The 27,449-nt window shown below is 39.7% G+C and overlaps 1 long non-coding RNA gene across 2 annotated transcripts in view; it reads left to right on the top strand.

Moving 5' to 3' along the window:
- Positions 1–27,449, top strand: part of LOC114030623 — a 172,893-nt gene that overhangs the window by 92,847 nt on the left and 52,597 nt on the right. The window lies entirely within an intron of this gene.

Genomic DNA, 27,449 nt, shown 5'->3' on the forward strand with positions numbered 1-27,449 from the left:
GTGTGTGTGTGTGTGTGTGTGTGTGTGTGTGTGTGTGTGTGTGTGTGTGAGAGAGAGAGAGGGAGAAAGAGATTAAGGTTTGCAAAGCACTTTACATGTATTATCTTATTTGACCCTCCTGGTACCCCTCCTTCCACATTCTCCTATTGCTAGGGTCTTTTATAGGAAGACTGATTTACAGAGAAGTCTGAGAAAGTCCTCAGTGAACTCACAGCCTAGTTGGGAAGATAAGAAATAAATACATTGAGAAGTTAAGGAGCTTCTAATCTAGGAGATATCACCAGATAGTTCAGTTATGTTATGGGTTCCAAAGTAGGCTGGAGTAGGCTGAGAGGGCTTCATTGAGGAAGGAGGATTTTAAAAGAGCCTTGAAGAATGTGTAGGATTTGAAGGGGGTGGGGACCATGGCCTTCCTAGTGGAGAAAATATATATAGATAGGAATTTGTAAAGCTTGATTGAGAGAACTGTGATGAGGCCCAAATAGCTGGAGTAGAGAGTTCCTTTATAATAAAGTTGGAAGGTTGTTTGAGACCAGATTGCAGAAAATTTTAATGTCAACCTAGGGATCTTACAAATGATCTAGTAGTATAGCAAAGACATCATGCCATTTGATTTCAAGGATTAAACCAAATAAAATAAATAACAAATCATAGTTCCCCAAGTAAATGGAGTCTATGGCCCTTCAATAATAGTCAATAAACATTTATTGGGTGCCTATAATGTGCCAGACACTGTACAATTAAAAAAAAGACAGTCCTTGCCCTCAACCATCTTACAATCTAATGGGACAAGACAACACACAAAAAGAAGCTTTTAAAAGTGGGGGAAGGTCAGAAGGAGGAAGAGGAAGATAGTGGACATGTCAGAGAAATCCCAAAGCAAGTAGTGCAGCCAGGTGAGACATCTGTGTTGAGCCCCCCATGAAATGGAGGTTTTGGAGTACCCTTCATTGAAGGGAAGAGGGGAATTCTCGTACCAATATGCCAATTAAATAATCAATCTTGATTCTCTCTCTTTTAAAAAATTGAATTAGTTCTTCTCATTAGGGAACAACAGGGCTATCTGCTAAGGTCTTGAGATAACAGAGAAGACTTTACTGCCCCTTTAGAATTTACCTTCTTCAGGCACCTCACCTTGCTCCATTATAGGCCCATGAGTGTGGAACATTGCACATCAGGATTTTTTCCCCAGTGTATTAGTTTTATTGATTTTTTTTTCTTTTTTGAAAAAAATCTTTATTATGAGGAATGACCTTCAGGAAGAGGGGAGTAATTGAGAGGGAAATCTAGGTGAGGTAAAAACAAAAGATTTTTTTGTTAATATTTAAAATTTTTTATTTTCAGTTCCAAATTCTCTTCCTCCCTCCATTCCTTCCCCATGCATTGAGAAGGCAAGAAATTTGGTAACCATTTTACATATTAAGTCATATAAAACATACTTCCACATTAACCATGTTATAGAAAAAGAAAAATAAAATGAAAAAAATGCACTTCAATCTACATTTAGAATTCATCAGTTATTTCTTTGGAAGTAGATATCATTTTTCATCATGGATTCTTTGGAATAGGTGATTGCATTGATCAGAGTAGCTAAAGCTTTCACAGTTGATCATCATTATAATATTGCTGTTACGTGTACAGTGTTCTCCTAGTTCTGTTTTTGCCTTCTTTGTTTCATAATGCCTGACATGCAGTAGACACCTAATACATGTTTATTGACCAACTGATAATTGTTAACTTGGTGGCGAGGATTATCACAAAATAACCAATCCATCCCCCAGAATATGGGATACTAAAGAGGAGAAAATTGGGCACGCTCAGCATTCAGCTAAATGCTGTGAGATGTATGAAAATAATAGAGCATAATTTGTATAGCACCATGTGGCTATAAAGCCATTTCACATATATTATTTCATTTTATCAGAAAGCCATATTACACATTATTCCTTCCTTCAATGCTTCCTAGTGAAAGAGACAGAACTAACTTGGGGAGGGAAAACCATCTCATGAACAATGGAAGAAGGAATATAATCAAAAACTAATTTGTGTGACACAGATCCCAGTTCATCTTGAAAGGTGAAAGAAACCATCAAAAGTTGCAGTGATCAGAGGAAGCTTCATGAAAGACATGGGAATGGAGTTTGGCCTTGAAAAAAGAAAATAACATTGTGAGGAGAAAAAAAGCCAGATGGGAAATGAGAGGCTTTTTTTCTCAGGCTCTTGGTTGTCATCAGAGACTTCCTGAAGGCCACAGTTCTTAGAACTGTGGGAGAAGGTTGAGTTGTTAGGTCAAAGCCCAATCTATCTCAATCAGGAGAGAAGAACCTTGTATCTGTGGGCCACAGGGACCCAGAGAAATTGCATAACAAAGACTTATTGAGATCCCTGGAGGAGATAACCACCAAGACGGGTAGGGCCAGTTGTGCTTCTTGGCAGAAATTGGAAGGTTGTATACCACTAGAGAAAATTTGCCTTAGCATTGAAGCTGGCCCCAGGGGAGATGTGTCCATCATTTGCCTACTGCTGAAAAGGAGAGTGGCCGCCAAAATGTTGTGTTCATCATGGCACAGTTCACCTAAGGCCACTTAACATTTGGCTTGAACAGCCCTGGGGTAGGTCATGGAATTTATGTTGGAAGCGAACTTGGGGATCATGTAGTCAAACCCTCATAAAAAACAACCACCATGAATTGGTGCCTTTTAATTTTTACATCCTATTTCTAAATGTATTGTCCCTTACCCAGCAAGCCTTCCCCCTTGTCAGAAAGACTTCAAAAGAAAAAGGGGAAAAAAAAGATTTTGGTTTAGCAAAAGCAACCGGCACATTGCTTTTGTCTGGTAATGTGTGCAATGTCTTGAACCCACAGTTAGACATCTGTGCTGTCACGTTTTCCCGTCTCTTTTCTAGGACCAAGGTTGATAGTTATAATTACACGGGACTCAGTTTCTCTTTGGTTCTTTGGGTTTTTGTTAGAGTCGCTCTGTATATTGTTTTCTTCGTTTATTTCGCTCTGCCTAAGTTCATCTCCATCTTCCATGTTTCTCTGGATTCTCCATTTTCTTTGTTTCTCATAACACAATCATATTCCATTGCACTCATATACCATGGTTTGCTTAGCTCTTCCCCAGTTAATGTGCACCTATATACTTTCTAGTTTTTTGCAATCACAAAACATGCTTCAGGGAATATTTTAGTGTAAGTGGAACTTTGTTACAGCTTTAAACCTCCTTGGGGCATATGTTGAGTGGTGTCACCTCAGGAAGTGGACATTTTAGTTCCTTTAATAAAAAAATGTTTTCTGGAATGGTTAAGCCTGTTCACAGTTCCACAAACAGTGTATTTAGATCTTTGTTCTTTCTGTAGCCCCTCCAACATAGACTCTTTCCATCTTTTGTCATTTCAGCATTCTCATCTCAGGGAAGTGGAAACTGAAACCTGTAGAGGGAAAGGGACTTAGTGCCACACAGGTTAGTAAGTAGTAGAGCTGGGGATTTGAACCCAGGTTCTCTGACTCCAAAGTCATTGAATTTTTTAAGTCAGTCAGTTAATATTTATTAATTACCTACTAGGTTCCAGGCACTGTGCTAAGTGCTGGGAGTACATTATACTCAGCTGTCTCTCACAGTAAAGAATTCATGCATGGAGTGGGCATGGGGGCGGGGCATGAAAAAATGATTGAGCACGGCACCGAAGTACTCCCTTTGCAAGACCGTTAGGGAGATCTCATTAGAGTAGGAAGACTCCTACATTGGTTTCCGATGACGGACCAAGATTTGAGTCCTGGCTTTATTGGTGACCTTGGCCAAATTGCTTAGCACTGAGTTATTGTGAGTATTGGCAGTGTAGGTAAATGAAAGTTCTTTATAATCATAACATACCTGGTACGGGTGAGGTCTTGTTAATATAATTCCAGATCCTGTTGAGTCCCTTTACCTCTCAAGGCCGTCTTTCTAGATCATGTCACCATTTATTTCGAACAAATGGAATGAGTGAATGAGCATTTACGAACTCTTATTATATATGCTAAACAATGAGACACACCACACATACACAAAACTGAGATAGACTCACCTCAAAAGGAGCTCACATTCTAATTAGGGGAGACTGTACATAGGAGGGTTCTGCTGCCAGACATATAGAAAATGTACTCCAGAAGGATGAATGGTAAGGTCCGGGAGTATCCAGTGTATATCAGCAAATCAGATGACAGTGTCCATCAGGCAGTGGGGCAGAACAGATAGTGAAGCATTTCAATGGGGCAGTGGTTAGAGCACTGGACCTGGAGTCAAAAAGACATGAGTTCAAATCTAGCCTCAGACATTTATTAGCTGTGTGACCCTGGGCAAGTCACTTAACCTGTTTTCCTCAGTTTCCTCATCTGTAAAATGGGGGTGATGATGATAATGATAGCACCTGCTTCCCAGGGTTGTTGTGAGGATGAAATGATATAATAATTGTAAAAAGTGCTTAGCACAATGCCTGCCAGGTATAAAGTAGGCGCTTATACCCTTTCATTTTCCCCAAGATCGGGTGGACTTTAAGGAGCAGTAGCAGAGTAAATGGTAAATAAAGCTTTGGACTCCACCCTTTTACTGGAAGGATTTTAGTTGGTAAATTGTATTAACTTGTATAAATGAAATGGAACAGGGCCTGGCTTTTTGTTTCATTGATAGAAAGGGCTGCTTTTCAGTTTTTAGGTTTTAGCGAGTTCCCCAGGGGGCATCGAGGTTAAATGATTTACCCAGGGTCACACAGCCAGTTTGGAGTCAGAGGTAGGACGTGAACCCAGGTCTCCTTAACTCCAAGGCAGACACTACGGACTGTTTCATTCTGCCTTCCCCAAATAAAGTAACCAACTACATGAACTAGTAGTGTTTATGAACAGGTGAGGTTGTTGCAAAACCTTTATGACCTCAATTGAAAATAAACAGTGCCGCCCTTTAGTAATCTAAGAATATCACAAAATGTAAAAGACTGTTCTCTCTTAAACAGTTGCTGAGAAAGTAATAATTATATTTATATATGTGTATGTGGATAGATAGATAAATAGAGCAAGCAATAGAACCCTGGATCTGGTGTCTAGGAACCTGAGTTTGAACCCTGGTTTTGTTACTTATTACCCATGGATAGATTATTTTTGTTCTCTGGACTTCAGTTCCCTCATCTACAAAATAAAATGGAATTGGAAAAAAGAACTGGTTCTGTGTTCAAATCCTGCCTCAGATGCATACTACTTTTTTGTCTATGGGCAGGTCTTTTGACCTTCCTACGCCTCAGTTTCCTAGTGTATTAAATGAGGTGTTTGGTCTAGTTGACTCCCTTCCTGCCAAGGGGCCCCTTCCAAGTTATTTAGGCTTCTATGATTCCATTGATTTATTGTGGAAAAATTTCAGACTAACCAAAGAGAGGAAGGCTGACTCACTGTAGAGACAAAGAAATAGGTTGCTACTATTTTTCTGAACCCCCAATTTAAATACATGACTATCAAGAATCCATTCCTTTCTGAGAGCCGCCATTAAATGTCTGTATTTATCCTTTTGGACTCTACTGTCCCAGGAAATCTGAGATAAGTGAATCCCTATCAGCATAGTTTTCCTTCTCCTAGTGGTGATTCTGTTTTGGGGGCTAAGGTTTAGTTTGGGTTCTCCCCCTCCCCTACCTCTGACCTGCTGTGCAGGCTCTTTCCAGTGTAGACTCCTGGGATATTTGGGTGGTGGCCCTTTGTCATCCATGCATAAGATGTGGCAGGAAGAAGGCTTGAGAGAACCCTGGCCCTAGGAATGCTTAAGTTAATGAAGGGAACAGATTCCTGGAGGCTCCTGTGTTTGCCTTCCCCATCCCTTCTCACCCTTTTTTATCCTTGAATAAGTCTGAAGTCATTGAAGTCCAAAGGCAGTATAAAACTCAGTTCCACTAACATACAATTGGCCAGGAGAAAATAAAATCCAGTCTAGGTGAGTTTTCAAAAGCATTCCATTGGTGCATAATTTGCATTAGAGATAATCCATTTGTACTCTACCCACGCAATCTTGGGAGGTGGGGGATGGGCGGAGAAGCAGCCATCTTTGGATAACTTTGTAGACTATTTTTTTAAGAGTTGAGAGGGACCTTAGATACCATGTAGTGCAGGGGTTCTTAACCTGAAGTCTGTGGAGAGATTTCAGGGGGTCTCTGGACTTAGATGGGAAAGACAGTTGCATCTTTATTTTCACTAACCATTGGCTTGCTTGATAATCCTATGTATTTTTTGCTCACATTCCTATAGCTTGTTGTGACAAAGTTGGTAGTTGAATGCTGATTTCTAGAATCCTAGCTCAGTGTAGTTTCTGCTTACTGCCTTACCCTGTCTAAAAGCTCCATGAGGGCAAGGATTGTTTGTGGTTTTTTTGTCTTGTATCCCCATTTCAGTTTTATACAGTGGACATTTAATAACTGTCCAGTTGAACTGTCAGGGTTGGAGGTAGGGTAGGGATGCGGTTGAGCAATTCCGAATATCTTGTTGCTTTCTTCAATTTTTTTTTTTAATGTAGGAAGAGAAAACTAATCATTCTTAGCACTTTAATGAGTCATTAAGTCGAGTGAAACATAATAAAGGGAAAAGAGTTTCATTCACTGATACTGTCCCCAGAGCCTTCATGTTTCCACAGCTTCTAAAAATTGTGCGTCAGATGTCGGGATGTGGGAGCCCGAAGCTGGCAAGAGGCAGACAAAGGCCCCACTCCACTGTGATTTATGTCTGGAACTGGGATGGGGCTTCTAAGGGCCAGATGTGGAGGAGGACTCCCCTGGTTCTTCCCTCTAGGACTTGGTGTTACTTTGCTGAAGTTGAAATGAGTCCCATAGTGCTTTGTGGGGACTGTCTATGAGCCACTGTTTCCAATTTGCCATGGTGGGGATCTTCTGAACCGGATTGTTTCTTCAGCAAGTTTTCCCTCTTTTTAATTTTAGCCACATGAAAGGTGTTGGATAGCTCTTTTTCTAAGCCAATTATCCTGGGGTTGGATGTGTGGTTGTTAGACCCAGTTCCCCTCCCCCTGACCACCAACAGGCAGTGGTGCCCCACCCTTGAGAGGCTCTCTGGCAAGTGGGAGAGGGTCAGCCTGACCTGATTACTAGGAACTGAACTGACCCCCCCTGCAGGCTTATCTCTTGCAGACCGAAGAGCAGCTGCTGTGGTCTCTGAGTCACTCCTGCCTAAGCTTGGAGTTGGGACTGAGCAGGAGAAGGTTACATAAATGAATGAATTAATAATAGAAAAAGAAAAAAAAATTAAAGAAATAAATAAATAATAGATTTTTAATTCCCCCCCCCCCCCGGGAGAGAGAGAGAGAGAGAGAGAGAGAGAGAGAGAGAGAGAGAGAGAGAGTCAGTCCCAGTTACTTAGGTGATTGAATGGATGAATGAACTCTTAGTTGTCATCAGCTCATTCCAGTATTCTGAGAAAGCTCATGGCGTTTGTGCAGAAGGAAAGATTTCCGGTGGGAAAAGTAAGCTGGGTTCTTGAAACACTGAATCAAATCAGGATGAGAAAATGAATGATAGTAATAAGAAATTGTAAGCTCCTTGAAATCAGGTACTTTTTGTTGTTCTGTCTTACTATCCCTAACTCCTAGAAATTGAGCCTTTCGGCCAGCCAGTGTTATTAAACACCTACAACAGGCCAGGCCCTGTGCTCTGGGGATTCAAAGAAAGGCACAGTCTTAATGGAGGAGGCAATGTGCAAATACCTATGGTCTGCTAGCAAGATTTATGTAGGATACAGTGGAAATAAGCTACAGAGAAAGACATTATCATTAAGAGAGATTGGGAAAGGCCTTCTGCAGAAAGTAGGATTTTGAAGGGAGTGAAGGAAGCCAGGGAAATTTAAGAAGCAGAGATAAGCAGAGAGACATTTAGTTTTGGACTTGAAATCAGAAAGACCTGGGTTCAGATCCCACCTCAAGCACTTGCTAGCTGTGTGACCCCAGGAAAGTTAATGCTTTTTAGTCTCAGTTCCTCATCTGTTCAGTGAGGAGGCTGTACTAGATGGTGTGTCAGATTCCTTCTAGTTCAAAGTCTGTGGTCCTGTGATCTCGTCTGACTCCCTTACGTTACAACCGAAGAAACTGAGTCTCAGGAAGGTTAAGGGACTTAGCCACGGTCACAGAGGTAGGATGTAAACCCAGGTCTTCTCTTTTCAGTGTTTCAATGTACCACTCTGCTTCAATAAATATTTGTTGATCTGAATTTTAAATATGTAATTTATATTTATATAGTATTTAATAGTCAGAATTTCTGTACTATCTGATTGGCTCTTCATTACAATCCTGTGATGTACTATCCCTATTTTACAGATGAAGAAACTGAGGTTTACAAAGGTTAGGTGACTTGCCAAAGGTCAAATACCTTTGTTCCATGAATCTTGTCAAAAACTTCGGGACTAGCTTTTTTTAATTTTAGTTTTTTTTTTTTAAAAGGAGAAGGGCTGTGGGAAGGTCCAAGTGAGGTTTTCACATCTCAGTGGGCTTAGTGTTTAGCATGCACTGTGATTTATATTGTGCTAGGTAATTTCATTGCCTGTGGTCCATGACCAAAGTTACAGTTTCTACCCTTGTTACCTGTCCTCTGTTCCAGTGCTGTGGATTGAGCTTGAGCTAGATAGCTAACAGATGAGTGCGTTTGGTCCCAGGGTATGTGGGGGACTGAGTGGGAAGGCACAGATGGTTCAAGCTCATCACAGATTTTGAAAAATAAACCTGGACATGCTGAGAGTCTACCAATTTCAAGCATCTATGATTTTATTATTTCAAGGAGTCAAAGTTATGATGATACTGGTTTTTCTGCCAAAAGAATAGCAGTGATAGTTAAATATAAGGAATAACCCAAAAGGTAGAGGAAACCTCTTACAGGGTTTTTTCCAGTTCCTAACCACATAATAGGGACAAAGCTGCTTTGGAAATAAAAGAGTGTTATAGAGAGAGCCTTAACATTTGAAGATTAGAGAAGATGGGGTAGATTAAAAATAAGAAATTTAGGGATATCTACAGTTCTTGAATTATAAATTTGAAGGTTCCATGATTACTATGGAATAAATATAAATTCCTGCACTTAAGTTAAAAAAAATCAACTGAATAATTACAGGATGGAGGAGATGCAGCTAGATAGTCTTTTGTGCAAAGGACCTGGGGAACTTTGTGGATTGCAGGGTGAATAAATATGACATAGCAACCATAAAAGTTAATAAGTTTTAACTTTTAATAAATTTTATTAGCAAGTTAATAATCTTATAGTATGTTAATATAAATAAGTTCAAAATATGGGAGATGACTGACTTTGAATCAAATCGGAATGAGAAAATGAATAATAATAAGGAATTGTGTTTTCTTATCCCATGTAAATGTCTTGCCCTGCACTCCCTCCTCCCTGCATTGGGATGTAAAATCCTTGAGGGCAGGAACTTTTTTTTTTTTTTTTTTTTTGTGTGGGGAGAGAGGTTGCCTTTATATCCCATATGTGTATGTGTATATATGTATGCATTATGTATTCTACTTTGGGTGAATAGTATCTAGAGTGCTGTTAAGTTTTAAGTCCTGCCTTTTAGGAGAGGCATTGGTCTACTGAAGTGAATTGAGAAGAAGATAGGATGGTGAGGGGGCATGAATGGCAGTTTTGTGAGGATCAGTTAAAAGTTACTGAGAATGTTTTGCTTGGATAAGACATGACTTTCTGACTTGATTGTGGTCTTTAAGTATCGGAACTGTTATGTATAAAAAGGATTAGGTGCGTTCCACATAGTTCTAGAAAGAAGAACTAGGATCAGTAAGCAGAAGTTAAAGGAAGATAAGATTTTTGGTTTAATATAGAGAAAAAAGTTTCCTGACAATCAGACAATTAGCACTGAGCTGTAGGTAGTGAGTTCTCCATTGGTGTTGGTGGTGGGAGGTCAAATAGTGCATGAATGACCACACAGGCATGTCCTTGAAAGGATTTCATGCATTGGGCAAGAGGGCAGACTAGATGACTTCCAAGGTTTCTCATAGCTCTCAGATTCTATCATTTTAATAATATTTGCAAGTTTTGCCAGGAATATTTACCTAGGGGGACTAGCGCATATATAGTGTGAATTTGTAAACATCTTAATTGTTTCCTTTGAGGAAAGGTTGTAAGAGATAGAAAGTAGATAGAAAGATCAGATTAGCTGTGGAATCACAAAGACCTGGATTCAGATCCATTTAACATTCATTTAAAAACAAAAAATGAGTTCCAGATTCTCTCCCTCTATCCAGCGCCTCCCCCATCCATTGAAAAGTAAGCAATTTGATGTCACTTATACATGTGAAGTAATTCAGAACATATTTCCATATTAGTCATGCTGCCCAAAAAAGGCAAGAAAAATAAAGTAAAAATTATGCTTATATAATAAAATAAAAAATATGAAAATAATATTCTGTCTCTGGAGTTGTATGACATTTTCTGTCATGAGTCCTTTTGGAATTTCTTGGATTTTATTGATTAATGCTGTTGTGGTGCATATAATGTTCTCCTGTTTCTGTTCACTTCACTTTGCATTAGTTCATATATGTCTTCCTAGATTTTTCTGAAACTATGCTGCTTGTCATTTCTTACAGCACAGTAATATTCCGTCACAATCATATACCACAACTTATTCAGTCATTCCCCAGTTGATGGGCTTTCCCCAATTTCTAATTCTTTACTGCCTCAAAAAGAGCTGCTATAAATATTTTCATACAAATAGGTTCTTTTCCCTTTTCTTTGATCTCTTTGGGATACAGACCTAGTAGTGGTATTGTTAGGTCAAAGGATATGCATAGTTTTATAGCCCTTTGGGCATAGTTCCAGATTGTTCTCCAGAATGGTTGGATTGGTTCACAACTCTACCTTAGTGCATTAGTGTCCCAATTTTTCCACATTCCCTCCAACAGTTGTCATTTTCCTTTTCTATCACATTAGCCAATCTATAGGCAACTCTTTAAGACTGTTAGGTGTAAATTTTAGAGATGAAGAAATTGTGGACTAGAGAGATTAAATAAATTACTTTCCTGAGGTAGTAACTAGCCTGGTCAGCATTTGAACCTCAATTCTTCCTTTAATTCCAAAGACAATCAGTCTCTTTCCCTAGTTCTCTCACTGTCTCCCAAGTCAAGTTTTCTTTCCATTTCTGATGTTCTGGAAATCGAGTGTTATCCCACATGCCAGAAATCGAGATGGTATTCCTTAATCCTTCATCTCATAGGAGTTTAGTGCCCCTTGATGTTGAGCATGGAGCCAGAAAGGAAAAGACCAACCTTTCACATACTGGATTTCTGTTGGCACGATACATCAGAAAGGTACTGACCTTGAGTTCTGCCACTCTAGTATTGCACCCTTCAAAAAAAATCACTTAACCCATTTAAACCTCAGTTTTCCCATCTGTAAAATGTGGATAGTAGTACTTCTGATATCTATGTCACCGAGTTGTTTTGAGGATCTACATGCTCCTGGCTCCAGCCTTGATCATATCCTTTTACTTGTCTGTTGCTTGGGTGAATCGGTTCCCAAAGAGGAAACAAAATACGAAAGGAAGGAATAGATGGAAAAGACCCCTGTAAGTGGTGGTTACTTGGGCTTAGGAATCGGAGGAGAAGGGTTAAAACTTCCCATAGACTTATAGGACGTCTTCTTCCTCTGCCATCACTTTTTCTATCAAGGGATGCTGTATTTATTGGTGGGAAACTAGCTTTAAATTCTCTTAGATTTCCTTCTTCACTTAAAAAGGCAAGAAGGAAAATGCTTGATGCTGTACGCTATTAATACTTATGGAGCACTGCTTCTTAAAAATCATTTTTTAAAAATTATTAACTAGAAAAGCGACAAATGTAAACATTTCCATATACAAAGGGAAGAAAATATGGATTGCATATGAAACTGTGAGTCTGTTACATGCAACTTGTTTTCTAAAAACATACTAAATTTATCATGGTAGCACCAACATTGCCCTTTGTGCTCCGTTTAGGACTTGTGCACCTTTGTGCATTTGTAAATGTTTTATTGATGCTCTTTTCTTGTCACTGTTATTACCCTTTTCATACTCCTCAACTGTCCAGTCCTCCCTACTCCCACCCCATTTAGAAGCCCTCTCATATCAAAAGTACACTGGAGCAAAAGAAATTCATGTTGTTATGGTTGATTGAAAATTATGTGTCCATCTGCACCCGTGGGCCTTCTCCTCTTGACCAAGAAGTGGGGAGCCCTCAGTCTCCAGAAGTTGTGATTAGGCATTGCATTCATAGAAGTTTTTAAGTCTTTCAAAGTTGTTTTCCTTGACAATGTTGCAAAGTACTGATTATTTTTTCCAGGAGTCTTACTGCAAAGACTTGTGAAAATTATTGATGGAATGAAGCAGACATGACATCAGAAGCCAGATGAATCAAAACAGGCTGGAGGCAGAGATGTAGTTATGTATGCATATGTGCATTTGTTACTGATTTTGTATCCCAGCCACCTAGCCCAATGTTTTAGACATGGTAGACACATAATAAGTGTTTGGTTTTTTTTTTAACACTTTGATGGACAGCTTTGATGATATCACTGTTACTCAGAAACATTCAATGGCCCCCTGCTGTCAGTGGAATAAAGTCTGAACTCCTTAGGCTAGCATCCGTGGCCCTTCGTGGTCTTTCACTGTCTTTATTTTCCAAATTTATTTCTAATTTTTGCCCATCATGTACTCTGTGATGTACCCAAAATGAGCTACTTGTCTTTAAACAGTTTTTACACTTTCTCACTTCTGTAACTTTGTTCAAACTATTGTGTATGCCTGTAATGTCTTTTCCCTTTCTCCACATATTCTTTGAAAACTAAATTTTAATGCTAATTCACCCAGGAAGACTTTTCTTAATCCCCCTTAATCAAAAGGACCTGGATTCAAATGTTAGCTATGCCCACTTATTACTGGACTCAGCACTTGATTTTTCTGGACCTCTGGTCCCTCATCTATAAAATGAAGGAATTGGATTAGAAGATACCTAAGGGTTTCTTCCAGCTGTAGAGACTTTCTAAATCTTGATCCAGGTAAATCCTTCCTCGTATGAACTCTTACTTCATATTGTACCTTGTTTGCATCCACCTTCTACATGTACCACAGCCTTTTTTGTATTACAGTTATGTGTGTACATGGCTTATCTCTCCTACTAGATTGCAAACTCAGTGAGGGCAGGGGCCTCATTTTCTTCATCTTTGTATCTTCCCTGTGCACCTAGCAAAATGCCTTACGTTTACTTACGTGGGTGTTGAATCAGTGTGTGTGAATTTGATGGGATCTGAGTCTCACGCAGGTGAAATTATGGAGCTGCACTTACAGGGACCTGAGCCAGGATGTGGGCTGTAGGTCCCTTGGCTTCTGGAAGTCCTCTTCAGAGCAGATCCGTTACCTTATTTGCTCCTTATGACAGCCCTGTGACCTCTGATGAAATTGGCAGGGATGCCTCACAGTTGTTTACAAGGACCTGGCACTCAACTGCCATCTCCCAGGCTGTCAGTAACTGCCCTGGTCTCCCCTTTCCCAGATTGCAACAGCCGTGTCAAAAACAACCACCCAAGAATGCCATAAGTCTTTAGCAATCAGACCAATGTAGCACATGCCGGTCATGTATGTGTGGCCTTCAGACTCCTGTAGGATGAAGTAAATAGTATTTTTTTTCCAGCTGTTTCCTGCTCAGACAGGTACGTTGCTGGTAAATGGGGTGCCTGAGTCCTCCATTTTCCTTCTGGATATGTTTACCATCAAAAGCGCCTCCAGGGATGTTTTCAGGCCTGCAGGCCTGGTTTTTGGTGATGCTTAGATATTAATAACAAGGTTTCTACATGTCTCTAAAACATTAAAAAATGCTTAAAACAAATAACTCTTGGTCCACAGTTCTAGATGAAAAGAGGAGTCTCAAAGCTCTTTCTGCCTATAGTTGACTAGGAGAGCACATAAGTTTCAGGAAGGTTAACACCAAGTTGCTATGTTTACAGTAGGAGACCTTGTCTTCCAGCCCTTCAGGAAGTTATAACCCTGCGCTATTCACTTGGGGAGGGGGTGCAATAAGACAGGAAGTTATAACCCTGCTGTATTGACTTGTGGCTAATTGTAAGGAGCTGAGGAAAAAGCCAGAAAACACATTTTTGCATGTCCTGTACCCCCTCCTCCTAGGGGAAAAAAAAAGTATCATGATTATGAATGAATCATTATGGGATGTGATTTGAATAATGTGACCTAGAAATTTTAATTTTTTTCCCCATTTATCATAGCTTACTTAGTCTTCTCAGGATCCAGACTCCCTAACTCAAGGCTCTAGAACTTAAGGTTAAAAGTATTTTTGATTTACATTTTTTTTTTAAAACCATGACTTTATGTGGTGTGTGGGTTGGGGGTTGAGAGAAAAGGTAGAAGAAACTAATCTTTGCTATGAACAATCTCTCCATTATTAAGTTCCCCTTAAAATAAAATTAAAAAAAAAAGGGCCCAACACACAACCCCAAACCTTACAAGGGTTTTATTCATTCAGCTCGATTTGTCCATATTTCAGTAAGAATTGAGTTTCTCTGTCTTCTCTGATTCAGGAAGAAATTCCATTCTGGCTATACTCTTATGATACTTTTTGTGATGCTCTTTTGCATCACTTCATAAATGGCCTTTTTTTTTGGCATTTGGCAGTTTTATGGCACATACGTGGAGGCAACATTTTTGGGATTGGACAGGCTTATTAGAATCTGAACCCTCGTGGACATGGTAGCTTTGCAGGCGTTTTATGTTTTTAAACCTGATTACTTTGTGATTGGGATTGTTTGGTTTTTCCTCTTATCCATTATTACTCAGGTTTGTTATGTTCATCCATTGTTAAGTAATCATGGATTCAACTGATCTTAGATTTTTAAGTGACTTCCTGTCAAAGAGAGTTTTGCATTAGCTTCCCATCAGATGCTTATTGAAGAATCTATCCTGGAGAAACTGGCAATAAGGTGGAGGGGGAAAGAGTTGCAGTCAGGAGGGAGACCTACAAGGTAAACTCTGCCCCATGAGCAGTATCTTGTTGGGTGGGTTAGAAGGTTGGTTTGGATTAGGGGGTGGGGTGGTGTCTTAATCTGGGGTCTATAAATCTGGTTTAAAAAATTTTTTTTTGATAATTCTATTGCAGCATAATTAGTTTCTTTTGTAATCTCATGTAGTTTGTTTAATGCATTTAAAAACATTCTGAGAAGGGATCCCTAGGCTTTAACAAAAGAAGATAATATTTGTGAAGTGCTTAGCATTGTACCAGGCACATAGTAAGTGCCACATAAATGTTAGCTATTATTATCATTGTTATTGTTATTGTTTTTATTATCTTTCTCTAGACTTCCGAAGGGATTCATGACACAAATCAAGTTAAAATGCCTGTAGGGCAGGTGCTCTCTTCCCTCCAGTTCAGAGAATTACATGAGGTTTAACTGCAGAATTTAAAGATGATATTATTAATTGGGAAACAATTAGAGAAATTGTACACGAATGTAATGGAAAATTACTGTGTTGTGAGGAATATGAAAAAATTCAGACACATGGGAAAACTATTCAGGGGGAAGTTTAAAGAAAAAACAACAGGAAAACAATACACATAATGACTATGGCTACATGAATGGAAGGAACACAAATAGAATAATATGAAATTTCAATGACCAAACTTGTCTTCCCCTAAAAGAGATAAGAAAATGTGCTGCCTTCCTTCTGTTGCAAAGGTAGGGGGATTATGGGTGTGGAACTATTGTAGATACTGTCAGACTCAGTTGGTTTCTTATTTTTGTTAACTGCTTCTCCCTGCCCCCTTAAAAAAATTTTGTCACAAGGTTTGCCTCTTAGGTGAGACAGGGAGGGAAGGTAGTGGTGGAGAGGGATATGACACATTCACAGTTCCAAAAGAGATGATTATACTTCTCATCCATACTGCTAAGCATTCAACAGATAGACATAGAATGTCTCCTTTGTGTTCAGTATATTAAAATGATAAAGTGAATACAATAGAAATAATGTATAATCCCTGGCCTTAAAAAAGCCTTATGGTCTTTTGGGGGGAGGTGAGACTAAGATTCCTGAAACAATATAAGGCATTATATAATGCAAGAGCGAAATCATGCGGGACAGATGATAAATGCCATAGGAGTTCAGATAATGTGAAAGCCAAGTAATCAGGGAGGATTCTTGGAAGAGGCAGGGCTTGAATTGGGCCTCCAAGGATGAGTCAGATTAGAACAGGTGGAAGAGAACATTCATTTGAGAAGTGAGGATAGGAAGAGGAAAGAATGAACAAGGTGGTTTTAGGGGACAGTAAGGTGAATTCATTGAGATCATAGATTTAGAGCCTTTAGGAAACTTCCAGTCATCTAGCCTTCATTTTACCTAATTTCTTTTAATAAATAAGTTTCATTGATGCGTTTTTGTTTTTACATTAGTCATGCTTAGATATACCCTGGACCACTATTTCCATCACTAAACAAACCCACCTTTGTAACAATGGAAAACAGTTAAACAGCCTCAGCCAAGTCACCTTCTCCATAAGCCCAACATTCTTTGTTTCCCACCCCACTGCCTTTAAAAGAAGAGCATTATATCCTGATCTCTTCATGTAGCCTCTGAGACCGAGGCTGGTCATTGCAATTATTCAGCATTTGACTTCATTTTAGTGTTGTCTTTTTTTTTTTTTTAATCATATTCATAGTGGATATTGTTTTCTTCATTCTGGTTATTTGATTCTGCATCAGTTCATACAGAAGCAGAATAGTTCCCCATCTGGCTGCATCCCAAAACTAAGGAGTCTGGATCTACTCAATCTGATTGGGGCCTATGACAGCATTAACCAGAACAATGCTTTTCTGAATTCTTTATATTCATTGATTCTTATGACATGATACCATTTGATGACATTCACATACCACAGTTTATCCATCATTGCATGAATGGGCACCCATTTAATCTAGATGTTGAAAATACAATTAATAAAAAGAAAAGACAGTACCTGACCTCAAGGAACTTACAGTCTAATGGAGAAAGATAACACCAAAGGAACACACAAAAGGAAGCAGGAAAAGGGGGAGGGACATCAGGGGGCATCTGGCTTGGAGGCATCTTGTTCTGGCAGTTGAAACCTGCAGTTTCGGGGCACTGCCCTCTATAAAGGAAAGCATTGAAAAGAATTTGGTACTCCACCCTCCAGTCAGAAGGGAGAGGAGGCAGAGGGACATTGAGTCAAGCAAAATTTTAGTTAGCTGACAGTGATGAGATTAGAAGTGATCGATTTATTCTGGGAGGGGCATCTTCTTCCTTGGAATTAAAACCAGGTAGAGCTTCAGATGCTAAGTGGAATTGTATAAATTAAAGCTATTATTGTTATGAGTTGCCAGAATTAAAAAGTTTATCACTTCAGAACCAACCTTCTGACTTATGAGCCTCTTGAAATTTAGCTAGGCTAGTTGGAACCAGAAAGATCTGACTTCAAACTGTATTAATCCTATTATCTGTGCAAGTCATTTAACCTTCCTGGGCCTTGGTTTCCCTCATCTGTAAAATGAGGGGGTTGGATTTAATGACCTCCCAGGTCCCTTCCAGTTTTAGATCTATCATCTTATAGCCCCGTGCTCCTCAAAGGACAGATCTCTATTCCATGCTGAAAGCATATTCATAATCTCCCCTTCCTTGGTTTTGCCAACACTCTACTTCTGAAGAATATTCACCCTTTTTCAATTGTTGCCTATTCGTAAACGTCTGGACTTAAGTCTCATTCTCCTCATTGAAATTTTCCCTGATAGTTCAGTCTTCCTTCTCTGCTGTCTCCTTCCTTGTCTTCTTCATCCTCCCTCTCCTCTTCTCCCTTCTTTCCCTTTATTTCTCCCTTCTCTCCCCTCTTTTGTCTCTTCTTTGCTCCCTGCCTTCCTCCCCTCCCTCTACCCTTCCCTTACTGTCTTTCCCTCCCTTTCCCTCTCCCTTTCTTCCGCCACTGAACTTTTAAGTGTCAGGAAGAAAGGAGGTTGACAACCACATGGATGAATTTTGATGGAAGTAATGAATTAATACTAGTTTAATGAGAAAGTGAAATATTTTGACTCTGATTATAAAGTTTAAGGAATAAAGCATTGGTTATAGAAATTGTAAGGAAGATGCCACATAATGAAGAAACTTTTAAAATCCCATCTTTACCTGCAATATATCAGACTTCTGTAGACGAGAGGGTCAGAAAAAGCTCTAGAATTCACAGAACTATATTGACTGTTAGCACTTTGGGGAACCTAGTCCCGTGTGACAGCGTGGAGAGTTATAGACTTGAAGTTAAGATCTGTGTTCAAATCCTTCCTCATACCCTTCCTAATTGTGTGGCCCTGGGCCTCCATTTCCTCATCTGTAAAATGGATGTAATTCTACCTCACATGGTTGTTGTGAGGATTAAATAAAATAATGCATATAGAGCTCTTTCCAAACCTTGAAGTGCTTTATAAATTCAGCTATTGTTATTTGTACATGACAAAATAGAAAAATGATTGGTCTCAGGACATGCAACCGATCAGTGCTGGATCTAGGTATCCAGTCCTGGTTAGTCGATTTTCTGCTTATGCTGCAGCCTCATTGACCCCCATACTACTCTTCCCTGAGAAACAGACATTTGAATAAAACTAAGTAGCTTCTAAGCTTATGTAATAAGGGCTAGCCTTGCCTTACCCTTGCTGGTGAGGTCAGCCACATTGGGATCCTCTGGATGTCTTCATGAGGTGACTTTTTCCTTTTGTTTACAGTCTCTGTTGAGTTTCTTTATAGATGACTTGTTTTTTTTTCATTTGCTTACAGTCTTTTTTCTTTGTTCTGGTTAATGCTGTCATAGGCCCCAATCAGATTGAATAGATGCAGACTCCTTAGTTTTGGGATGCAGCCAGATGGGGAACTATTCTGCTTTTATAAATATGCCAGGAAATTGTCATGATGGAGTGCTGCTAGGTGTAATTCTTTAGCATTTTAAAATTCTCATTTTGTCCCCCCCCCCCCCCCCCCCTTCTCTTGCACACACCTCTCTCAATATTGAATAGTCTTGGAATTCCTCATACTACCTTCTCCTATGCCCAAATAATAGGTGTAGTCTAACTAAAGAATATTTCATTGGCCTCTGCATCATGAATTCTAGATTCAGCTCTGCCCTTAACTTGCTCTATGACCTGGGGTCAGCTTACTTCTGGGCCTCAAGATCATCCTTTCCTAGATTATGTTCCTTGTTTTTTGTGATGGTGGATCTGTGAGAAATGTCAGATAATTGAATTGTTCCTCCCACTCCCCCAAGTATGCAATTTTGTATATTTCAAAATACTTAGACATCATCTTTTTAGTATGAAAATAGGCTTGATTTTCTCTGGCTCCCAAGTTCCCCTTACCCTTCTGTTTAATAGTAGCTTACATTTACAGAGTGTTTTACATAGATTGCCTCATTTACCACAGCCCTGTTAGATGGGAATTAGTATCCCTATTTTACAGATGAGGAAACTGAGGGTTAAGTAGAGGTATTAAGTGACTTAAGTCATTAGACTGAGGGCAGAGAGAGCAAGAACTTTTTTGTTTGTTTTGTCTTTCTTTTGTAACCTCTGTATGTAGCAATCTGTCTGGCACATAGTAATTCCTTAATAAATGATAGTTGACTGACTGACGTGTCCAATATGAATGCAGGAGACAACCTCCAGACTCATTTCTCTCCTGATTTGAAATTCAGAACTCTCTATTTTCAGTCTGCTCTATTCCACATACCCCGACATTGAGGCCTAGCATTTATTTCAATCCCAGAAAGGTTTACTTGGCCAAATTAGTTTTGAATATGCTGGATTAGATGACCCCTGAGGTTTTGCAGCATTGCAGAGTTGGAAAGGACCTCAGAGGTCATTTAATGCAAGCAGTACACAGTGGGGGAGGGGAGGTCCCCCGAATTCTATTTATAACATCCCTGAAAAATGATCATCCAACTTTTGCTTGAAAACTTCCATTGAGAGGGAACCGCTTACTACCTCCCAAGTAGCCCATTCCCACTTTTGATAGCTCTAATATGTGGGAAACTTTTTATTAGGCCTGAATTGGTTTTTTTGAAACTTAAGCAGGATAAGTCAAAATTCCCTCCTCAACATAGAAGTCCTTCAAGTAGTTAATATAGCTGTCATGTCCTTACCAATTCTTTTCTTCCCCGGGCTAAACATACCTACTTATTCCTATAATATGGATTCAAGGTCCTTCAGCATCGTGGTTGGCCAAACTTTTGAGCTCATGAATGTCCTTCCTAAAAAAACAGTACTTCAATTGTAGTCTATTCAGGGTAGAGTAGAGTGATACTCTGTGTGTGTGTGTGTGTGTGTGTGTGTGTGTGTGTGTGTGTGTGTGTGTGTGTGTGTGAGAGAGAGAGAGAGTGAGAGAGGGAGATGCACATACTTTGATGTAACTAGTAGTCAGTCAGAGCATATGTGACCTTACTGTTTCAGGCAGAGGGGAGAAGACAGAGGCCCTTGGGGGTCCTTTTTGGCAGCTCAGCAAAAGGGTATGTATTTGCATGCCAACCTCTGGCACGTGCCCTCCTCCCTCTGTAACTTTTAATCAGATAATAAAACCCTACAGTCTAGAAGTCCTTATACATATAGCCTGAATCTCTCTCCTGCTGTTCCCATTTCCTCTGTTCTATCTTAAGTGGAAATGGAAAACATCTGGCTGCTGTATTTGTCCTTATGTACTTGAAAGACTGTATTAAGTCATCTGTCAGTCTTTTCTTCTCTTAGCCTCCTTTGACCTTTCCTCACAGGTCTCATTTTCCAGCTCTTTAATCATTTTCATTGCTCCCCTCTGGACCGTCTCCAGTTTGTTCAAATGCCTCTTAAAATGCAGAGCCTACAACTTAATGAAGAGCCTCAGTGACATTTCAGCAGCTTCTCTACCTCCTATCTCTCTCCCTGTTAGTACAACCTGTGCATATGCCACCAGATTCATCTTTTTAAAACCTCACTTTAATTGCATTTCTCCTCTACTCAAAAATAATCAGTGGCTCCCCCGTGTCACCTTATGTTTGGCTTATTCCTGTACATGCTGTTCCACTCATTCAAAATTCAGCAAACATTAAGCATCTTTTATGTGCAGGTTAATGTGGTTATGAATACCAAAAAAAAAAAAGAAATTTTGGAAGAGGTTGCTTTGCTTGATCCTAGAGGGAAGAATTACTAGCACTACTGGAAATTGCATTCAGCTTGATGTAAGAACGAAAAAAAAAATCCTAATTAAAGCTATCCAACTTTGGAATGGACTGCCTAGAAAGATAGAAACTTTCTTCCCACTTTGCTCCATCCTCTCCTCCAAGGTCTTCAGGCAAAGGTAGATTGGATGACCACTAGATTGGGGATGCTGAAAAATAGATTCTTATCCAGATATGAATTGGACTAGATGTCTTCTGAAGTCCCATGCAACCTTGAGATTCAGCCTGATTCTGTGAACAGACTGTCTTTGTTCTCAAGAAACTTTTAATTCAATTCAATTTAATAAACACTTACTAAGAGGTTTTTTTGTTTGTTTGTTTTTCAGAGAACGCTGTGATAGGCAGGATATAAAGTTTGTGTCTTGTATATACCTAGTCTTTGGCATATTGTCTTTCCCATTTCAGTATGAACTCTTTGAAGGCAAGGATTGATTTTTGCCTTTGTATCTTCATACTTAGCACAGTACCTGATGCTTTTTGATTGATTATTTAGATAAGACAAGCTGTTTGCTTCCTTGAAGCTTACAGTCTGAGGAAATATGATAGGTACACTATAAGTATATACATATATTTACATATATACACATATAGATTACATATAATTCCCTCCTCTCTCTACCTGTCCAGATCCAACCTGTGCTTCCAGCCCATTTTATATCCCATGTTTTCATAGGATGCTGCTGATAATAATGTTAGTAGCTAACATTTATATGGTGTTTTTAAGGTTTGCAAAGCAATCTACATGTTATCTCATTTGATCCGAAAAACCCTGTGAAGTAGGTGCTATTATTGATCCCTGTTTTACGGATGGGAAAACTTGAGAGGTTAAGTGAATTGTTCAGGGCCACTCACCTCCTAAGTATCTGAGGCACAGTTGAAACTCTGGTCTCCAAGCCCAGCACTCTGTTCTCTGTACCCCCTTGTGAACTCCCTCCCATTTCATATTTAGCAGTACTACCTTGTTATATTTTTATATGTTGTCATATTTTTTGTCTTATTGTCATTCATGTATCTGATTTGTTTCTCCAGTTTGATTGGTTATATGCTTCTTGAGGGCAGGGACCAAGTCATTTTCATGGCAGTGTTCTTTCCAAGATTGCCTTGATCTCAGTGAAGCTGACCCAGCATTGTTAGTTAGCTTGAGTTGTATGTACACTTCATCTCCTCAACTAGAATATGAAACTGCTTTTCTTAGGCATGGGCATTCTTACACATTGTTGTCTACCTTGCCATAGGACCCTCTACCTTGCGTATATAGTGTGTGTTTATGATAGGCCTTTTTCTTAAAGTACAGATGCATTCTACTGGCCAGAAAGTGCCTGTATCTTTCTATACCAATTACATTTCAGGAAGGGGAGGAAAAGAATCCTCAGATACATATTCTCTGGTTTTCTCTACTCTCCTAGGAATCATGGAAGGGTCCTCAGCACTCATTTAGTCCAACTTCAGCCTGGGACATGACTCCTCTCTCCATAATACCCTCACATAGTAGCCCCTTGAATGCCTTCAACAAAGGAGAAATTTGCCTGTTCTACAGCACCCACTATTCCAGCAAGTTCCTCATTGTATTGAGCTGGGATTTGCCTCCTTACTTAGTTCTAACCTCAAGGGTCAAGCAGAAATAAGTCTGTTCTTGGATTTTTTGAAGTAAGTTGCATGTTGTATGTAACCCCTCTGCATTTGATAAGCTTCTGAGAAACTATATAAAATGAATCCAATTTCAATGAGGCATGGAAATGGAGCTACTGCTTTTGAGTGAGTTGGTAGGGACCTCAACAATCCTATACTAATCCAGTTTTTTGCCACATTGTCTCTTCTGCAACCAAGTCTTTCTCTTTTCTACGGGACAGCCCTTCAGAAATTTGAAGACCACTCTCATGCCCCTCTTCCCCCATACTCTCCACTAGCATCCTTTTGAGGCTAAACTATCCCCAGTTCATTCTGTTCAACCTTCTATCTAGTTTCCAGGCCTCTAAACTCCTACTTTTTCAATCCATCTTTGCTACCACTGCCAAAACATTTTTCTTAGTGAACAGATTGGATCATGTCATTTCCCTGTTTTAAAATATAAATTCCTTATTTTGGCATACAAGGTCTTCAGTTATCTTGGCTTCAACCTACATTCAACTCAATGTATATTTATTAAGCACATGCTGTGTATGAGGCACTATAGGTGAAGGGCATACAAAGGCAAAATAAAACCATGCTTGCCCTCAAGAGCTTAAATTTTTAACATTCCAGATTTCCCATTATTTCCCTTCACGTACTTGATGCATTAACCAAGTATGCTACTAGCTGTTGTTTGATTTCCTGCCTTATCCTTCCTCTATGTCCAACATCCCCCATAGCTAAAATGAGTTCTCCTTACTGATCTCTGTTGTCTTCCTTCTTCAAACCTTAGGTAGTACCTTCTCCATAAAGTCATCCCTGATCCCTCCCTCTAGGAATTTCTCAAGCTACTATTGAACTTCTTTAATGCCCTTAATCCTAATGCCCAACTCATCAATTGTTACTTATATTTATAACTCGGGAATATAGGGTCATGAATTTAGAGTCTAAAGGGTCTTTAGATGCTATCTGGCTCAACTCCATCATTTTACAAATGAGGATACTGAGACTCTAAGAGGAAAAGTGACTTTCGCAAGATTGGGCTGGTAGTAAGAGGTAGGAACCAAGATTTAGACTAGATCCTCTGGTTTCATATCCATCAGCCATCAGTCTTTCTACTGCACTATAATTCTACCCCAGATAAACTGTCATTTTTCACCTTTGTGTCCCTAGTGCTTAACAAGGGGCCTTAGGAGAGGCATCTTTATTGAATAAAATTGAATTAAGTTCCCGCTCAATGTAATACATGGACCTTTGCCTTTCAAGGCTAAGATTCTATGATTCTTTGAATAGACCATTTTAGATGGAGCATTGGGTTTGTGATAATGATGATACCGTCCATCTGTAGAGTACTCTGCAATTTCTGAAGTGCCTTTACACATCTCATTTGTATAGGAAGACAATAGTGGGAAATGAGACTGGAAAGGTAAGATTTTGGCCAGACTATAGAAAACCTGTTTGGACAGGAAACATAGGGAATAGGGAACCTTGAAGGTTGATAAACTGAGCAATAGCATGATGTATAAGAAAAGCACTGGGATTCCCAAGCTTCTGAACCCCCCTGGAGTCTAGAATCTCTGATCTTACAGTATTATAAGACTTACTATGTACTCTAAGACTTTGGACAAGTTAATTCCCCTCTCTAAATCACAGTTTATCCATATGGCAAATGAGGGGTATAGACTAGATGACTTCAAAGGTCCCCTTCTAGTTGTGATATCCTGGGATTCTAGTTTTCTCAGTTTTAAGATGATAGGGGTTAGATTAGAAGATGTCTGTAGAGTCCCACCCAGGTCTAAAATTTTCTATTTGGGGGCAGAATTTTTGGGCTTTTAAGTGTAGAGATTTTCCAAATTACATTCTAAGACTTTGGGGGATGTGTTTACCAAGGGAAGATATGAAATTACCTGCTCAGTATCTTAGATAGAAAATAATAGACCCTGATCAAGGTGATTTGTGTGTTGCCTAGCAGAGGGAGAAATTGAACTTGAGGTTGCTCTAGCTATTGGATTCTACATTTCCTGGTTCTGGGGTTTGGTTTTTTTTTGTTTGTTTTTGTTTTGTTGTTGTTGTTGTTGTTATTAATGAGACAGGAGGTAGAGAGGAGAGTCAGGGAGGAGGGAGGGAAGCAGACAGAAGGGGCAGCTCTTTTCCCTTGTGATGTTTGTGGTTTAAAACCCCCATTTCCTGAAGAGTAATAGGAAGCTGGCGTAGGAGATCAGCTGTGGTTTGGAGGGCTCATTGCTCATAGGTTCGTGCAGTCGGGCTTCTGGTTAGAGGCTGTCTTCTGGCATAGCTATGTTCCAGACACTGTTTCAAGTTGAAAATCAACAGTCCATGCGGTGGGCCCAGAGTGGAATTCTCATTCTATCCGGTTACTCAGCGTTCTGTAGCAGATGGTCTTTCTGCTCCATGAGGATTTTCTGTAGAGTGAGGCATGTGTTTCCGACAGCTGATCTGTCCCTGGAGAGCCAAGAAAATGAAACCATTTTAAAAGCAATGCTGGCGTCTCTCCTTTCCCTGCAACTGAGATTATGGAAAAGGCATCTTTTATAATAAGCAGCTTTGCTTGGCCTGTAGGAGATGAGAGGCTGTATGCAGAGTGGGTAATTTTGGTTTTCCTGATGAAAGGCATTGTCATTATTTCCAACCTCATGCACACTTCAGCATTCCCTTTAATCTCCTGTATCAAAATGTTGCTCTGATTTTGCATGCAAGCATGTGAGTACAATATCTAATAAATTGTATTTGTTCCTGGTATTAAAGGATGCGAAAGCTGGTGGTAATGTCAAAGTCAGGTTGCCTATGTGGTATGTAAAGAAGGGGCAGAAGTGCCAATGCAGCATCCATTTGATGAATGCCTGGCAGAGACAACTTTTAGCAGCCATTGGGTACCCCAGATGGTTTTTATTAGAGAGGGGAATGCCACGGGGACATGGAGGAAAGATCGTTGGACTTAGAAGTCAGAACACCTGGGCTTTGACACTTACTAGCTATATAGACTTCTAACTTCTCTGAGACTCAGTTTTACCACCCATAAATAAGGGCAATGAGATTTTCACTGCCTAATTTACATGAATTTTGTTACAAAGATGTTGTGAGTGGAAGTCATGATACAGTGGCTAGAGTCAGGAAGAACTGGGTTTGAGTTTCACCTCTTGACAGTAACAAGCTGTGTGACCATAGGCAAGTCATTTAACTTCTGTGCTTACCTTCTCACCTGTAAAATGAGCTTAATGATGGGATACTTCACAGAGTTGCTATGGAAACCAAATGAGATGATTTTATGTAAAGTGTTTTGGAAATTTTAAAGTGCTCTATAAACTTTTTTTAAGCCTCTAAAAAGCTGTGTCAAGTAGATGTGAGCTGCTGTTACTGTTTTAACATCAGGACCAAATACATAGATGTATTCATTGAAAGAGACCACTAGTTTTAGAATCAGAAGACCTGGGTTTGAATCTCTGTTTCCTACCACCCCCAAACGTGGATGATTCTTACTTGTCCCTTCAGACCTCTTCTATCTCTCCTCCCTTTCACAGCCAAATTCCTGTCTACATTCTTTCTCCATTCTCTCTGCTCTTACTCATCTGCTAGCCCCCCTGCATTGTCTTCTGACCTCATCTCTTAACTGAAAGTGATTTCTCCAAAGTTACCAGTGATCTCTAAATGGGCAAATCTGATGACCTTTTCTTAGGTTTCATCACTTCTAACCTTTCTGCTTCTTTTGACTCTGCTGCCCACCCTCCAGCCCACGCTGCCCCCTCCCCCTCCCTGAGGTTTTGTGACCTAGTTGGCTTCTGGTTCTCGTGCCTGCCTCCTTCTGCTTCTCATTTTTCCTTGCTGGCTCTCCATCCTTTACGTCCAGATGCCTAACTGAGGATACACCCCTAGGCCATTTCCCCCTTTCTATGCTATCTCTTTTGTTGACCTCTTCAGGTCCCATGGGCTTGATTATCATCTCTATGCAAATGATTCTAACTGATGGCCTGATCCTGATCCTGTACTCGGCTCCAGACTAATCTCGGAGGAGGAGACCGGGCAAGACTAGAAGAGATTAGAATGTTAGCATTGGAAAGGACTTCAGAAAGTTAAGTGTTTCTTTTGAAATTATATTATTTTTAAAGCCAGAGAGGAGGGAGGCTTCTTCCAGCATGTGGAAGGCATTCAGGTAATAGTGCCATTTCCTTTTCCAAATTCCAATCGTCTGGGAAGTTATTTACTTAGATACCTTGTGTCAGTTTGCGTGGATTCCTGTAAAGTGGTCCTAGGAGAGTAATCATTTTTCTTCCTTCTTTTCTTTTGTTAAATTGCTTATGTAAATTGCTATATAAGTGGTCATAAGACAGAGTCAGTACTGTGAATCCTTCCAGCTTATAGTCTTAGGAACCCCCTCTAGACATGATTCTCTTCAAGGCAAATTTTGTAAATGGAAAGGTGAGATGATAACTGTCTTCAGAGACTGAGGAGAATAGAATATAAAAGGAGGAATCATTGGGATCACAGATTTAGAGCTGGATGAGATGCTGCAGATCAGGAATTCTTAACCGTGTGTGTGTGTGTGTGTGTGTGTGTGTGTGTGTGTGTGTGTGTGTG

The sequence above is a fragment of the Vombatus ursinus genome, unplaced genomic scaffold (genome assembly GCF_900497805.2).
Source record: "Vombatus ursinus unplaced genomic scaffold, bare-nosed wombat genome assembly UNPS02014973.1, whole genome shotgun sequence".
Lineage (NCBI taxonomy): Eukaryota > Metazoa > Chordata > Mammalia > Diprotodontia > Vombatidae > Vombatus > Vombatus ursinus.